This window comes from Myxocyprinus asiaticus, chromosome 26 (assembly GCF_019703515.2).
Source record: "Myxocyprinus asiaticus isolate MX2 ecotype Aquarium Trade chromosome 26, UBuf_Myxa_2, whole genome shotgun sequence".
Lineage (NCBI taxonomy): Eukaryota > Metazoa > Chordata > Actinopteri > Cypriniformes > Catostomidae > Myxocyprinus > Myxocyprinus asiaticus.
In genome coordinates, this window is record NC_059369.1 from 19,800,943 (window position 1) to 19,816,800 (window position 15,858).

Here is a 15,858-nt window from a genome sequence, read left to right on the forward strand (position 1 = left end):
TAATGAGGTAATCAAATTAGCGTTGTTGTTATACATCTCTATGCTTGCAGTGGGTTTCAAGAGTTTTCAACAGTAGTTTTATTTCCCGATACAAATATACATTGCATTTGACTCTTTTTGGCTCTTTCAATAACTATGAGCTTAACTGAGGTAAAACTGAGATGTGTGTGTTGTGAGGGGGTTAGGATGCCCCTAAACCGTGTCAGAGGATTAGAATAGCAGGGACTCTGGAGTGACAGAGATGGGTTCTGATAGTGACAGCATAGACGGGCTCAGGGGTTATGGGCAGGAGGGGATGAACTCGCCATGGCTAATAGAGTAATTAGAGTGGTATTGAGGCACCTTTGTGGGGACTTCAACCTCAACAGACAGTGGCCCCAAAGAGTATTTGAAGAATTGGCCACACTTAAAATGTATGACTTTCATTAGATGACAAAATATCAAAAAAAGAGGCCTTTGCAAACAAATGATGCTAGACCTTTTCTAGGAACTAACTTCACTATTTTGAACCAAATGTGCAATTACTGTTACCAGTTGTGCCATGTCAGTTACCCTCAAGTTCACTCAGGTGTCCTAACAGTATCCACTAGTGTAGTTCATCACAATATGGAGCAATATGTTCCACTAATAATTTAACAATTACTTCAATTACATTTTGTCTTAATTTTGAACATTCTATCTATTGTTTTATCATTTAAAAACTAACAAAGTCGGTGGAGTCACGTGACGCCATGCGAGGTTCGGACGTGTGAACGGCAAGCTCTGCGCACTTCGCTAGTTTTAACACTATTAATGTCATAAACTGGTGAGATTCGATACACTCTCTTCCATAAATGTTCAAGGAGGACAATATGTCAAAAACTTCAAAATCTTCGGGCTCTGGAGACATAAAAAGACACTTACGTGCTCAAGATGATGCCCCCGAGCAACAGGCCCCGAGCCCGTGAGTCGATTTGGTTGGAGAAATGATGGAATTTCGGAGAGAAATGCTGAACATGTCGGCAGTGCTGATGAAGGCCATTGCTAACTTGGAGGATCTTGCTGTAATACGTTGATCGATCACTGCCATGGAGATGAAATTCACTGAGGTGGTTACAAGAGTGGGGAATGTCGAGAAACAGATCGATTATCAAGAGTCATTGGAGAGGGAATTATCTGCTAATCCGCTAGCAACCAAGGTGGATTTGGAGCATGTCTGGGAGAAGTTGGAAGACATGGAGAACTGTAGCCAGCGGAATAACATCTGTATTGTTGGAATTCCTGAGGCCGAAGAGGGTCAGGATATGGTGAAATTCCTGGAGGGGCTCTTTCCGAGTCTGATCGACATAACAGGCCATAAGCTGTTGATAATATAATCCGCTGAGGGAGACAGGCCCCTATCAATTCTGGCCAAATTTCTGAGATCATCCGATAAAAATCTTGTGTTACATGAGGAATAAAGGAAGGCTTTCTTGGAAGAACCACAGCATTTTCTTGTTCCCAGACTTTGAGAATTCGACAAGAGAGAAACAAGGAATGCATCAATGGAAGGTCGCTTTTGCACTGATGTTCCCGGCCAAATTGAGAATAGATGCTAACGATGGCCGTAAAACATTTACATGTCCCCAGCAAGTGATGTCCTTCTTAAAGTCAGTGGACTGAGTGAGTTATTTTGTGGTACTCACGTTGCAGCCGAATGGACTGACTCACTGAACATCCACTTGACTGTCCGAGGAAACTGAGCGCCTTTTTTGTTTCTTTTTGTGCTGGTTCCACCTAGCGGCTTTGTTTTGTGGAGTAACACTCCTTCAGGACAGTTGTGTGGATGAATCTGCACGTTCTTTGTGCTTATGCCTCCTATTGGCTGGAGTTTGTTTTGTAGAGTATTTCTTGCAAGTCATTGGAGTGATTAGTCATTTGTTGCACTCATGTAGCAGCCGAATAGGCTGGCTCACTGAACATTCGTTTGACTGTCCGAGGAAACCGAGTGCCTTTTTTTTTTTTGTCCGAGGAAACTGAGCGCCTTTTTTCTTGTGCTGGTTCCGCCTAGCAGCTGGAGTTTGTTTTGTGGAGGAACACACCTTCGGGACAGTTATGTGGATGAATCTACACGTTCTTTTTGTTTATTCCTCCTGTTGGCTGGAGTTTGTTTTATAGATGATCTTTTGTTGTGTAATTCTGTCTCACAAAATCTGTATAGAAACACCGGATTTGAGCGATCTGAAAGTTGTCACGGGGGCTCTCGTAGGTGAACATGGACTGTTTGAGTTTAGAGGGATGGATGCCAGTTGGCGCTGTCCCCTGCCCTCACTACCCTCGATGGCGGGGCAGCCAGGGGCTATACGGCGATTACCCCGGTGGATAAGGTGCTCGCGGTGCACCTATGCCCACAGAGCGCCGCCACCTGGCGCGGACACCTTAAGCTACCGTCCAAGCCCTGTAGGTTCACGTCATCCCTGATGGCTAAAGCCTACAGCGCTGCTGGACAAGCCGCCCCTGTCCTGCACGCCATGGCTCTCCTGCATGTCCACCAAGCCAAGGCATTGAAAGAACTGCACGAGGGTAGTTCCGCCCCAGATTTGATGCAGGAACTGTGCTCGGCGACCGACCTCGCTCTCCGAGCAACGAAGGTCATGGCGCGGTCTCTCGGGCGGACGATGGCCACATTAGTGGTCCAGGAGTGCCAACTTTGGCTCAACCTGGTCGAGATTGGTGAGGCCGACAAGACATGGTTTCTTGCTGCCCCCATTTCCCAGGCTGGCCTATTCAGCGACACCGTTGAGGGCTTTGCCCAGCCCTTTGCTCTTTGTCTGCTTTGGTGCACAGCGGAAAGGAAGCGCTGTCTCCAAGCAGAGGATCGCCCACTGGCTCATTGACACCATAACTATGGCATATCATGCCCAGGACATGCCGCCCCCAGTAGGGCTACGAGCCCATTCTACCAGGGGTGTAGCGGCCTCCTGGGCCCTGGCCAGGGGTGCCTCTCTAACAGACATTTGCAGAGCAGCAGGCTGGGCAACACCCAACACCTTTGCAAGGTTCTACAACCTCTGGGTGGAACCGATTTCGTCAATTGGCATGCAATACAAGCGGATAAGCCCAGGATAGCCGGCCGGGTGTATCGCTTGCACATAGCGCCTTCCACCTCCTTTTGAGCTGAAGACGTACGCCATTAATTCCCAGTAGTGTTCACAAACTTTGTTCCCTGGTTGACTTCCTCCGAGCCCTGTGGCAGTCGAGTTTTCGGAGAGACTCGCTGCCGGCCCAGTACACGTCCTGTTCTGGGGTACTAAGAGTCCTGTTCTGGGGTAGGTGCTCCGCATGTGGCCTGTAAGGCTAACCCCATGTGATATATATCTTCCGCTAATTCGTTTCCCTGTTGGCAAACTGCGTCTTCCTTGGGCAGAGCCCCTCTGCCCCAGTCTCCATGTTTGTAGTAACTCCTCCCCTGTTGGGTAGGATCTACCTTGAAGACTCTCCACATGGTTGGAAAGACCATGTGACGTATTCTTCCACTTAAATATCCCCTCCTTTCTTTGGGCGAGGTGTGGTCTCCACGGTGTCTTCTCCTTGGGAGGGACATCCCCCGACTAGACCTGGCGGCCCAGTCGGATAATCCCCCTTCTTTTTTAGGGAGTGGAAAAAGAGAAGGGGAAAAGAGGCCACGACTGGGTTAGCCTGTCTCTATCTTTTGAGTAGTCGACTTGTCCCCAAAGGCCGTTCGACACTATGTTGGGGGAGGTTACGTGTCAACGTGGTGTGCTGGCTATGAGGCACACAGTGGTCTGCCCACCACACACTGCCAGTTCACGTAACACAGTTCAGCCAGTTGTGGCGTTTTGTATAGGGACCCCTAGTGTCACTACATCGACACAACGTTGAGTGAGTGACAGATAGGGAAAGTCATGGTTACTTGTGTAACCTCCGTTCCCTGACGGAGGGAACGAAATGTTGTGTCCCTCCTGCCACAACGCTGAACTACCCGAACTACTGAAATGGCCAGACCTTGTCTCGGCTCCTCAGCATAAAACCTGAATGAGTGGTTGCATACCAGCTCCTTTTATACTCATATATTCGGGGGAGTGGCATGCAAATACCACTCGCCAATTTTCATTGGCCTTTTATCAAAGACCAGAGGTGTCTCTGGCTTCCAAGAGTGACCCCTAGTGTCACTACATCAACACAATGTCTCATTCCCTCCACCAGGGAATGGAGGTTACACAAGTAATCATGACGGTTTGATTGTTGCACTAATGTTGGAATGTGGTTTTTATAATTTTGTTTTTGACACACAATATATTTTTTCTAATATGTCAAAATGTCAGATGTTAATATGAGTGGATTGTCTCTCTCCACGTGGAATGTGAATGGGTTGGGGCACCCCATAAAAAGAAGGAAGGTTATTTCTCTTCTTAAGCATAAGAAATATGATATAGTGTTTCTTCAAGAAACACATCTTTCCCTGCAGGAAGCTGAAAAATTTGGGAAGATATGGGGTGGACATGTTTTCTTTAGTGCTGGCTCAAGTAAGAGCAGGGGAGTCATTACACTGATGAGAAAGCATCTACAATTAAAATATCTCAAACTGATTAATGATAAATTAGGAATTATTGTTTTAGCAGAAATTCAGGGGTAAAGTCTTTTTTTGGCTAATATTTACACACCTAACGTTGATGATCAGGGCTTTTTTCTAGATCTTGAAGGGATGTTGCAAGCCGCTGGCACCCCTCATGATATAATATTGGGAGGAGACTTTAATCTTTTGATGGACTCAGTCCTTGATCACAGTGAAGCAAAAGTGTGTAAGCCCCCTAGAGCAACATTGATGCTTCACAGGATGTGTAAAAATCTTGGTCTTACAGATATTTGGAGACTTTTGAACCCATCTGGTAGGGACTATAAAAAAATTTCATCAGTCCATAAGATTTATTCTAGAATAGATTTTTATATATATATATATATATATATATATATATATATATATATATATATATATATATATATTTAAGTCCCTCATTTCATCTGTTGTTGATTGCTGAATTGGAAACATTTTAGTCTCAGATCACAACCTGGTGAGTTTAGAGGTGTTGCCACATATGAAGAAAAGGAAATCATATAATTGGTGCTTTAATGTATCCCTTTTGCAAAATCCTGAATTCCAACAAATGTTAAAGATCCAAGTGAGTGTAAGAGTTACCACCCAATTTCCCTGATCCAGCTAGACGTTAAAATATTGTTTAAAATTTGGGCTAACCGATTAAGTAAAGTTATGACATCTCTTATACATAAAGATCAGATGGGGTTTATTCGGGCGAATGATCAGACTCCGGTCGCTGCCATCTAACTTGATGCCAAAACGGCTTTTGATATGTTAGAATACGATTATGTTTTTAAAGATTTTGGAAATGTATGGGTTCGGGAATACTTTTATTGGTTGGATTAAGTTACTTTATAGACACCCGGTAGCGGCGGTACAAATGAATGGATTAATTTCAGATTATTTTACACTGGATAGCCTTTCCCCATTATTGTTCTGTCTTGCCCTGGAACCATTAGCAGCCGCGATAAGAAAGGAGGATGATTTTCCAGGGGTAATGGTGGGAGGTGTGGCGCATAAGCTTTTGTTTTACGCAGATGATATTTTATTATTCATCTCCGACCCTGCTAGATCTATGCCTTGCCTCCACAGAATTATTATTCCCTTTTCTAAATTCTCAGGATACAGAGTTAATCAGTCTAACAGTGTACTGCCCGGCAACGGCTTATCAGCTGGGCGCCTTCCAGTGACCCAAACAGGGCATTAAGTATTTGGGGAATTCTCTGGGAGGGGCAGTGGAGAGAGAAGTATAGTTGTTAATGTGTGTGATTATTATAATTTTTTATTTTTGTGTGTATATACTCATATGTGACCACAGGAATGTTTGTTGAGGGTCAGGGTGGGGTTGGGGATCTTTGTTTAATGTTTGAATCAATAATAAATCACAAAAAAAAGTCCGCTTGCACGTTCTTTTAAATAAAAGCTAGATGTTTTTTTTGTTTGTTTTTTTTTGGAGGCACTGTATGTCAGATTTGCATCACACATTGAAAAATAATGGAATATTCTGGGTTCAGTACAATTTAAACTCAATCAACAGCATTTGTGGCATAATATTACCACAAAATTAATTTTGACTTGCCCCTTCTTTTCTTTAAAAAAGCAAAACTCTGGGTTACCATGAGATATTTACAATGGATGTTCAATTTTTGAATGTTAGAATACTTACTTTTTCAAAAGTATAGCCACAAGACATAAGCAATATGCATGTAAACATGATTTTAGTGTAATAAAATCACTTAATAACCTTTTCTGTGTAAAGTTATAGCCAATTTTACATCTTTGTTGCTATGATGATGTAATGTCATTAAACCCTAAAACCCTAAAATGACTGTAAAACTGACAATATAACAACTTTTCAGCTCAAATAATACATAGGTTTAAACAGAAGAATTAATGTAAGTGTTTTTATGAAATTATAAGATTGAAATTTCTGATTTTAAACCCTACAAAAATTGGCCCCATTCACTTCCATTGTAAGTGCCTCACTGTAACCTCGATTTTTGCAGGGTAATCAACATAATGTCACAAATGCTGTAGATTGAGTTTAACTTATATTGAACCCAGAATATTCCTTTGAGCTGTTTGTAAATGTAATGTTTTTTCCCTATGGTAGATGCTGCTTTAAATTCCTCTTCAAGAGAATTTCAATTTCTATTGCATATTTGACATGATTTTATCTTCATAGTATATAAATTACATTAAATGTAAGGCATGTGTGTGCATTTTGTTCTCTATTTGTTCTCTATTAATACAGTTCTGCCCCCTCACAACATGATGCCCAAATTCTTGCCAGTGGTCACCATGCAGAGCAGTTCAGATTGGCAGTGGATCAGCGTTACGCCCATGAATAAGGCAATAACTGTCACAGAGGATCACGCAATGGCAGTAGCTGCTGGCAGTAGTCTACATGATATTTCTGATGTACCTCTATCACAATTGCAAAGCCCAGAAGAGCAGCTTCAGTGTTCAGCAGATTGGCAGATACACAATCCACAGAAAATTCACCATCCTCAGTCTGACCTAAAACTTCAGTCTAACAACCTTCATGCTAACTGTCCAGAGAAATCAACTGAGAAAGAAACTGTTGAATCACTGTACCTTAAAATGTAAGACTCTCACTCACATTTTCTCTTACTCTGTCAAACAAATTTAAAAACCTTAAAGTTGTAGTAAACATCTCACATGATTCGAAGGTACATTTAATTTTAGCTAAAGATAACTATAATAAAGCTCATCTCTAAATCATTTAGATGAAACTGGATCCCTAGTGGGTCTCTATCCAGATGTTTTAATGCAGATGAATCATCCAAGGCATGAGTGCAGCGACATTCATTTAGTCACTCATGACCTTAGTGAGTCATCAGATAAAACTGTCTTTTGCTCTATCAATCAGAGCGGCAGCTGTGGTGATCCAACGGCGCTGGCGGAGATGCGTAATGCAGAGATGTGGGGGCCTCTCAGGCTTAATTGCAAAAACTAATGAGAGATCGAATATTCATCAGATGGAAGATTAATGCACTGGGAGGCCAGAGCTCCATAATAAGGACCGTGCTGCCGTTGTTCTTTATCGTATGGAGACTATCTCTCCACCAGAATACATATGATATGGGACTGTGACACCACGCGTGGCATGTGATGTGGACTCTCTGTAAGACACTAATTAATAGCGCATGCGCAGATCAAACACACCTGGCTATAAAAGGCATGATCATTGCAAATTTCTTCCTTTTTTGATTCCACATGTTATGGTGTAACTGGTGACTGCTGGTAATCTCTTATTATATTATCAACATTTTTCATTAAATTTTTCATTCAGTCGCTTACCTGACTGATATTAGTTTTTTGCAGGCGTCAGTGCGAAACTTCCTCTCCATCAGGGGTAGTGAGAGCTTGCTAGTTGCACCTCTTCGGGAGACTTTCGCTTGCATATAATTCTTTGTATTTTCTCAGTTATACCGTAATGCAGTTATACCGTATCACACCATAACAAGGTGTTAATGTGGTCACGGGCCTTTAGTTCCATATTGGATCTAGTGTTCTAGATTGCTAATGCGGACAAGTTTAAGTAACTTGTTGAAATGGATTGTTAGCCATCCAACCGCATCAGGAACATTGGAAGCACTATATACCATATTGCACAGTAAAGTGCTAATGCGGTTAAGCACACACATCCCTAAAACAGTGGCAGTAACAGCACTTGACAGAGTACTGCCTTGGGTAGCCTCTCTGTTTGTTTGTGTGTGTGTGCGATCGCTGCTCCTCCCCCGTAGCACGCAGTCAGTGTGTAGTAGGGAGAGCTGAAAGACATCTCTCTGTGGCAGCACTGGCGGTGTTGAGTGAAAGAACGGCAATCAGTTTGCTGTTGGTTTTTGTATACATACAGTATATATACATATAATATATTAAATCTTATATATATGTATATATAGGATTTGTGTTTAAATATAAGTATATATACTGTCTAAAATAGTAAGTGGGCATGCCTATGTTCAGTGCCAAGCCCCCATGCCACCACAAGATGGCATGACTCCTGTATATCATGTCTTGGTAGTGAGTCTGCGTGGCAGGGCTGTGAGCAGCCAGAAAGTTGCATTAACTGCTTTATCCTCTCAGCGCATGCAAGGGAGGCTTGTTGGCAGTTTTTTAAGGGCAAACACACTGGTAGTTCCACCAGTGCTCCCAAGCCAAAGCGTGCCAGGCAAGATGTACTGTAGCTGCCACAGTTGCTGCCTTGGCCCAACAGGTTAAGGACTTTGTTTCCCGCCACAAGAGCTCGAGTTCGGCAGCTGCTGCGGTGCATCATGGTAATCCCTATTCTAGCCCAGGGTTATCAGCACCAGATGTGTCTTAAGCTGATTGTGGGTCTATCACTGCTTTGCCAAACTTATTAGAGATTAATGCCCCTCTGAACTATTCTCTTTTTTCAGAGACCATGTCTAAGCAAAGTACTGATCAGCCGGAGGTTGCAGAGGATAGTTCAGAGGACTTGACTCCTCAGTCACGGGACTCCCATCCACTGAGATCCCTGATTGTGAGAGAAGTTGAAGCCTTGAATATTCTTCCAGTCTCTGTCGCATCTGCTGCTCCATCCCGGTTTGGTGTGGCTGATGTGTCCGTACAGTCTAGGCCCTTTTTCTCTCCCCTCCTACCTGATTTTGAGAGAGAGGTTGTGGCTCAGTGGGAGCAACCTTCCAAGCCCCCACTATTATCAAGAGAGTTTAAAACTCTTGCAACTGTCCAGAATGCAGACAGAATTGGATGTGGTCCCTTTCCTTCAATTGGCCAGCCAATTGCTGCAGTGATTTCATCACTACTAAGCAAGAACTCCCGGGCTATGGACAGGATTTGCACCTGCTACATGGTGATGCTGCTAAAATAGCTTGCCTGGCTAACACGGGTGCTATAATTCAGCTGTATTTCAATTAGCTGTTGCAAGATCTCAATGAATCATTGAGCCCAGAGAACATAGCTGAACTACAGCTGGTTTCTTCTACCCTGTTAAGGGTGTCTAAAGGGCAAGCAAGCACAGTGGGTAGATCAGTGGCTCGCTTGTGGACAGCAAGGTGACACCTATGGCTCTCTCAGTCCAAGCTCCACCCTGCAGACTGCGCGTCTTTGTTGGAGCTTCCTGTAGTACCTTCTGCAATATTTGGGCCTGGTGCTGTTGACATGCTGCAGCAAGCATGTGAGGCTTGAGCACGTGCATGGGAGATGAGGGGATTTCTCTCCAGTTCAGTACAGACCACGGCAGGTGTTGTGAGAAACTGGTCAAGATTATTTCGTACTCACAACGAGTGCCAGCAATCAGCTGGAAGGTGAGATGGTGTAGACTTAGGAGACCTGAGACTTCAGTTGGAGGCCAGTAGGTGGAGCCAGGTTCGTAGACAACCTAGACATAAAATACAGCCGGCAGCAGCTACCCGTAGAAGGCTGAAGGACAAGCCTCCTTCTCGTTCCTGATGGTTTTCAGAACCCGCTGTGCCTCCTCCCTCCTTTAGTTCATGTAGCAGCCTGGGAAGGCATTACAAATGATCCTTGGGTCATCGCGACAATGACCCAGGGCCAGCGGCTTCAATTTGTAACCAGGCCACCTCTTTCAAGGGCTCTGACCATGTCCTCAACTTCTGGTCATTCAGAAGAGAAAGCTCTGTTAGGGGAGATCAGAACTCTTCTGGAGAAAGAAGCTACACAGGAACTGAGGAGGGACGAGGGTTCTGTTCCCATTACTTTTTGGTGCCAAAGAAAGACGGCACTTATCAGCCCATCTTGAATCTCAGGAGTCTGAACTGTTTTCTAAAACCCCTAAGGTTAAGGATGCTAACTATCCCATGAGTGAAACAGGCTGTGCATCGGGGCGACTGGTTTGCTTGCATAGATCTGAAGGACGCATACTTCCAGATCCCAATTTGGAAGAGACACAGGCATTTTATTCGATTCACATTCAACGGCAACGTGTTCCAGTTCCAGGTCTTACCTTTTGGACTGTCCCTTACTCCCCACACCTTCACACAGTGCATGGACGCAGTACTTGCCCCCTGCGCCATCAGGGGGTAAGAATTTTGAATTATTATTATAGACTTATCGTCAGCATGTAGAGCTGGTCATTGATCACATTCAGTCCTTAGGGCTTCAGCTGAACAAGGAAAAGAGCAGACTCAGTCCATCTCAGACAGCTCAGTTTCTTGGGATGACCCTGGACTCCCTGAGCATAAATGTTTCTCTGACAGTGTAGCGCCATCAGTCTCTCATGGCCTGTCTCTCCCTTTTTCGGAATGGTCAGAGGGTTCAGTGGAGAACTTGCCTTAGGCTGCTAGGCCTCATGGCAGCAGCTGCCCAGAGAATCCCTCTAGGAATTCTGTTTATGTGTCCAGTCCAGAGGTGTCTACTGAGGTCTGGGCACTGTCCTCAAAAGATCTGACGTGCATGGTGCCTGTCACCAGGAGACACTAAAAAACTGGTCTCAACGGACGCTTCCCTGAAAGGCTGGGGTGCAGTGCCCAATGGCACATGGGCCAGAGGCCTCTGGAAACCCCCCTGAACATCTCAACACATCAACATGCTGGAGTTGAGGGCCATTCACTTAGCACTTGGTCTCCTGTATGCTTTCCCCCCTTCGGATTGCTTCCTTCCTTACTGCGGAGGATACAAACACAACCAGTCAGAGTGATTCTTGTGGCTCCACTGTGGCCCCACATGCCTTGGTTCTCGGACAAACCACCTCTCCTGGTAGGTTAACCCCTGGCACAGACGGGATCTTCTCTCACAGGCTCAGGGAACACTGCTCCACCCATTTCCCTAAGGGCTGAAGTTGTTAGCTATAGGGCTTAGAGCCTGTAGTGCACACGTTGCGAAGTGCCAGTGCACCGTCAATGAGGACTTTATACTCCTATAGATGGCATGTGTTTTCTGCCTGATGTACTTCACATGAGCTTGACCCAATGGGATGTTCAACTCCTGATATTCTAGAATTTCTGCAGGAATGCTTTGATGCAAGGAAGTCACCCACTACTCTTAGAGGGTTTGTGGTGGCTATTTCTGCGGCTCGAGGTAATAGGCTGAGTCTTTGTCCCTATGATGCCAGGTTGATAAGCCAGTTTCTTAAGGGTGCCGGGCAGCTTAGGCCCCGGAGGTCTGCTTCACTGTCTCTGTGGGATTTGGACACTTTTCTCAGGGCCCTTGTTGTTGCTCCCTTTGAACCTTTAGATTCAGTGGACCTGAAGTGGCTGTCCATGAAGACTGCATTTCTACTAGCTATCACTTCAGCTAAGAGGATTAGTGAGTTACGTCCTTTGTCAGTGCATGCGGACTGCTGCAGATTCCTACTGGATGATGGAGTTATACTTCGCACTAATCCAGCTTTTTTGACAAAGGTCTTGACCCCTCTCAATTTAAATCAAGTAATTGAACTGCGTTCCTTCTCTGCTTCCCTTGGGGTGGGTCAGAATGAGAGGGCATCAGCCATGCTATGCCCTGTGAGAGCACTGCAGACCTATATCAGGCACACAATTCAGATCAGAAGCACAGATCTTTTGTCTGCTTTAAGACCGAGAAGCTTGGCCAACCTCTGTCAAAGGCCAGGCTTTCTCATTGGGTGGTTGACACCATATGGCAAGCTTATGAGGATGCTGGTTTGCGTGCTTCCTCTCACCTTCACGCACACTCTACACACAGTGTTTCCACCTCATGGGCCCTGTTCAGGAGGGCACCCTTAAGTGATATTTGTGCTGCAGCATCTTGGGCTGTTTCATCTACCTTTACTCAATATTACAGAGTAAATGATGCAGCTGTCACATCCTTTTCTGAGACTGTGCTGAGACTGCCTCAAGAATGATGTATTTACCTTTTAGTGGTGTTCCCTCTGGTGGCCAATGCATGGCTGGACAAGTGGGGGGTTTCCATGGCAGCGTCTGGCGCATGGTTCCTTTTGTAACAAACATGGTGTGTTGCCTTTTCTGTTTGATTGGAACAGTAAAATTGTATTTAGTTCATCAGTGGTGTCCTGTTCTGTCTTCTGGCCTGTAAATAGTTTGTTGTGTCCACACAGTCTTATGATGGTGTACACCCTAATTACGGTTACGATGGTGTACACCCTTACAGCTTATCCCATATGTATGTATTCTGGTAGAGAGATAGTCTCAATACGATAGAGAGAATGTAGAGTTACATTGTAAACTTGGTTCTCTGAGTGAGAGACTATATCTCCACCTGGCTGTCATTCAGAGACGCGTTTATTTAGAGGAAATGCTCAACGATCAGTTGATGTCCATGTCACATGCCACGGGTGGTGTCATAGTCCCATACGTATGTATTCTGGTGGAGTGATTGGAGAGTTCTCACTCAGAGAACCAAGGTTACAATGTAACCCTACGTTATTCAGGTGTGACTTTTTTATAGCAATTCTCCTAATTTAAAAGTACTTGGAGAGACATGGATAACTAAGTTTCTTTTTGCCTTTGATTGTGTGATCTACTGCTATGAGGTGCTTATTGTTCCTCTAGAAAGGTGTTTTTCATACCTCCTTTTATGAATGCAATAAATAACTTGAATAAAATTAAATAATCTTCAGTACACTATTACTGCCAAGGGCTTGTTTTGGATCGGTAGGTAGTGCTTTTTAAAACAAGCTATTCCTTTCACATGCAACTTCTAAGGGATATTTTCTCTCTCTGTCTGTGTTTAATGGGTCTCAGAGGACCCGAACCGAGAGACAAAAATGATTAATCAGATTCCAACATGTCGCAGGAATGGGAGTGCTCAGGTTCTGATCCGTTAAGTCTTTAGGGGAATACGCAGATTTAAAGGCATCCCGGTGTTACATTTGTCTTACAAAGCCAAAGTCACCGAAAGTTCAAACTGCAGACGAGGGGCAAATTAAACGAGGTTAACATGTTTTATCTTCCTAATGGGATAACACTCAATATTTACGCTTGTATGTGATTCATGGCTGTGTGTATTGCGCCTACAGGCTGCGTGGAGGGCTCCTGCCATTACAGTGAAGTCAGTAGACTGATAGCCTGGACTGGTGCGCTGACAGTCCTTTAACTAGCGGTTGTTGCCGTAAGGAGGGAGGCTGTTAGCAGTGAATAGGTGTAGAAAAAGAGCAGTCAATGAGCAGGAATGAGTGGAGGAAAATGTTGTTTCTTTTACTTATGTCACCTGCTATTTTCTGGCCATTTGCATGACGTTTATTCAACTTTTGCTTAACCTGTGTATTATGCTAAGTGAGCTCATCCATGTAGTTTATTAGGTGCTTCTTTATAGTTTGTTACTATGTCATGTTACATTGATCTGTATTATCAATCGATCTGCATCTGAGGTTTTTCCATTTGTTAGACCTTTCCAGTTTACTTTGATTCAGAAAATTTCACCAAGATTTATTTTCCCACACATGCACATGTATATCTGTCTCAACTTCAGAAAAACAAAACAAAAATCCTGTTTTGAAGTGGATATGTCCTTAAACGTTTGTACGTCTGCGTGCACACACAGGAAACATCAAGGCTTGTTCAGTGCTTTTAGCTTAATGTGATCTGCTACTTGCTTTGAAGGAATAATGAAAACAGCAAGATACACTTCAACAACTGTACAAAGCCCATTGATGCCATTTGGGATGATGCAATCCATGTTGAGCTCTTTGATTTTGGGTGTGTTCCGTGTTGTGAATAGAAAGTGCTGGAGAAAGACAGGATAACCTTGCATTCCAATGCCTCACCGGCCAGAACAGTGCCATTTTCAGAACAGCTGTTTTTGCCAAACGTAACACTCCTACTAACTCTGTCTGTGGGCCGGCACAGTCAGAGTCTCTCTGGATGATTAAGTGCTGAATTTATTGCCTCCGAAAACACAATTACTTTCTGGGCCACCTCAAACTTCCTTTTCGTCAGCAGATGTCATTTTTCAGCGCAGTGCTTTTTCTCTTGCAGTTTCTTTTCTTTAGAGAGAGCTGGCCTTTTCTAACATGGTAGCGGTGCTGTGATGTGATGCAGCTGCTGCTATGAAGATGTAGAGATTTTAGAAGGTACTTCAGTGCTTTGGAACCATGATGAAAACCAAGCGAGTGAGCATATACAATGGAACTCTGTCCATCCTCTAAATATATTCCAAAAAGAATCAAAGAACCTGTGTGTGCACATCACACATATGTCTTTGTGTTAGAAACATTTTATTATTTCTTATATTACACTGCTTTTACAAAAGTTATAAGGAAGGCTGAATTTCATATTTTCAGAGTATGGTAAACTAAATGAACTGGTTTAATGGTTTAGGGGTCATTCAGACCAAACCCCTTTTTGGGCAAAAAAAGAAAAAAAAAAAAGAAAAAGAAAGCTAGACACAGCACAACAAATGAAACAACGCATGTGCTTAAAACTACATGGCATCTTTTAAAAATGCAGCGCTTCTGTGCAAGACACTTAAAAAAAAAAAAAACAGCGAGATGTGGTGCAATGGTTCTTGTTTAGAACCGGTTCCATTCTTTTAAAAAAATTCAGCGGAACCGTATGACCTTCATGACTTTCGGTTCAGGTAACGGTTCCCCTAGGTGCAATTTTCCACGATGCAGATGGAACACTGTACTAAATACTCTGACAGTGTTTTCAGCAGTGCATTTCAGCAGCAGCGCTGCCCTCTACTAGGTCTACAGTGTAAAATACACAGTGCTACCAGTGTATTTTGATTCCCGATTGAATGACTCTTATGAGCCGGTGCTTTTGTGATGGTGAGCTTGTGGAGCAGTCTCCCATCACTGAATTTCACTGTGTTCAAAGGACTTATTTATTGTTTTAACTCACCACTTTGAAATATTATTTGGGTTTTGTTCATTTTAGTTATTTAATGTGTTTTAATGTGCAAATATTTTTTATAAATCCTATGTATTGTATTTGATTCACTTTTTAACTCTCATTTTAACTCTCATTCTTTATTTGAGTGATTTTTTTCGTGTTTAAGAGTGGGGAGGTGAGTTAATTTTATGTAAAAGAAATAGTATGTTCCAATTTGTAGAGGCAGGAAAATTGTGTATATATATAGGCCTGCCTCCACTTGAGGTGCTAGACAAGATGGCTCATGGATTGATTGTGTTTGGAACACATGGAGAAACAAGGCTGTTCCCTATCTGTCACTCACTCGACGTTGGTGTCGATGCAGTGACACTAGGGGTCACTCTTGGGAGCCCGAGACACCTCTGGTCTTTGATAAAAGGCCAATGAAAATTGGCGAGTGGTATTTGCATGCCACTCCCCCGAACATACGGGTATAAAAGGAGCTGGTATGCAACCACTCAT

General features: G+C 43.7%; 1 pseudogene; it reads left to right on the top strand.

Annotated features, from left to right (window-relative positions):
• Positions 1-15,858, top strand: part of LOC127416720 (leucine-rich repeat and IQ domain-containing protein 1-like) — a 57,508-nt pseudogene that overhangs the window by 17,586 nt on the left and 24,064 nt on the right.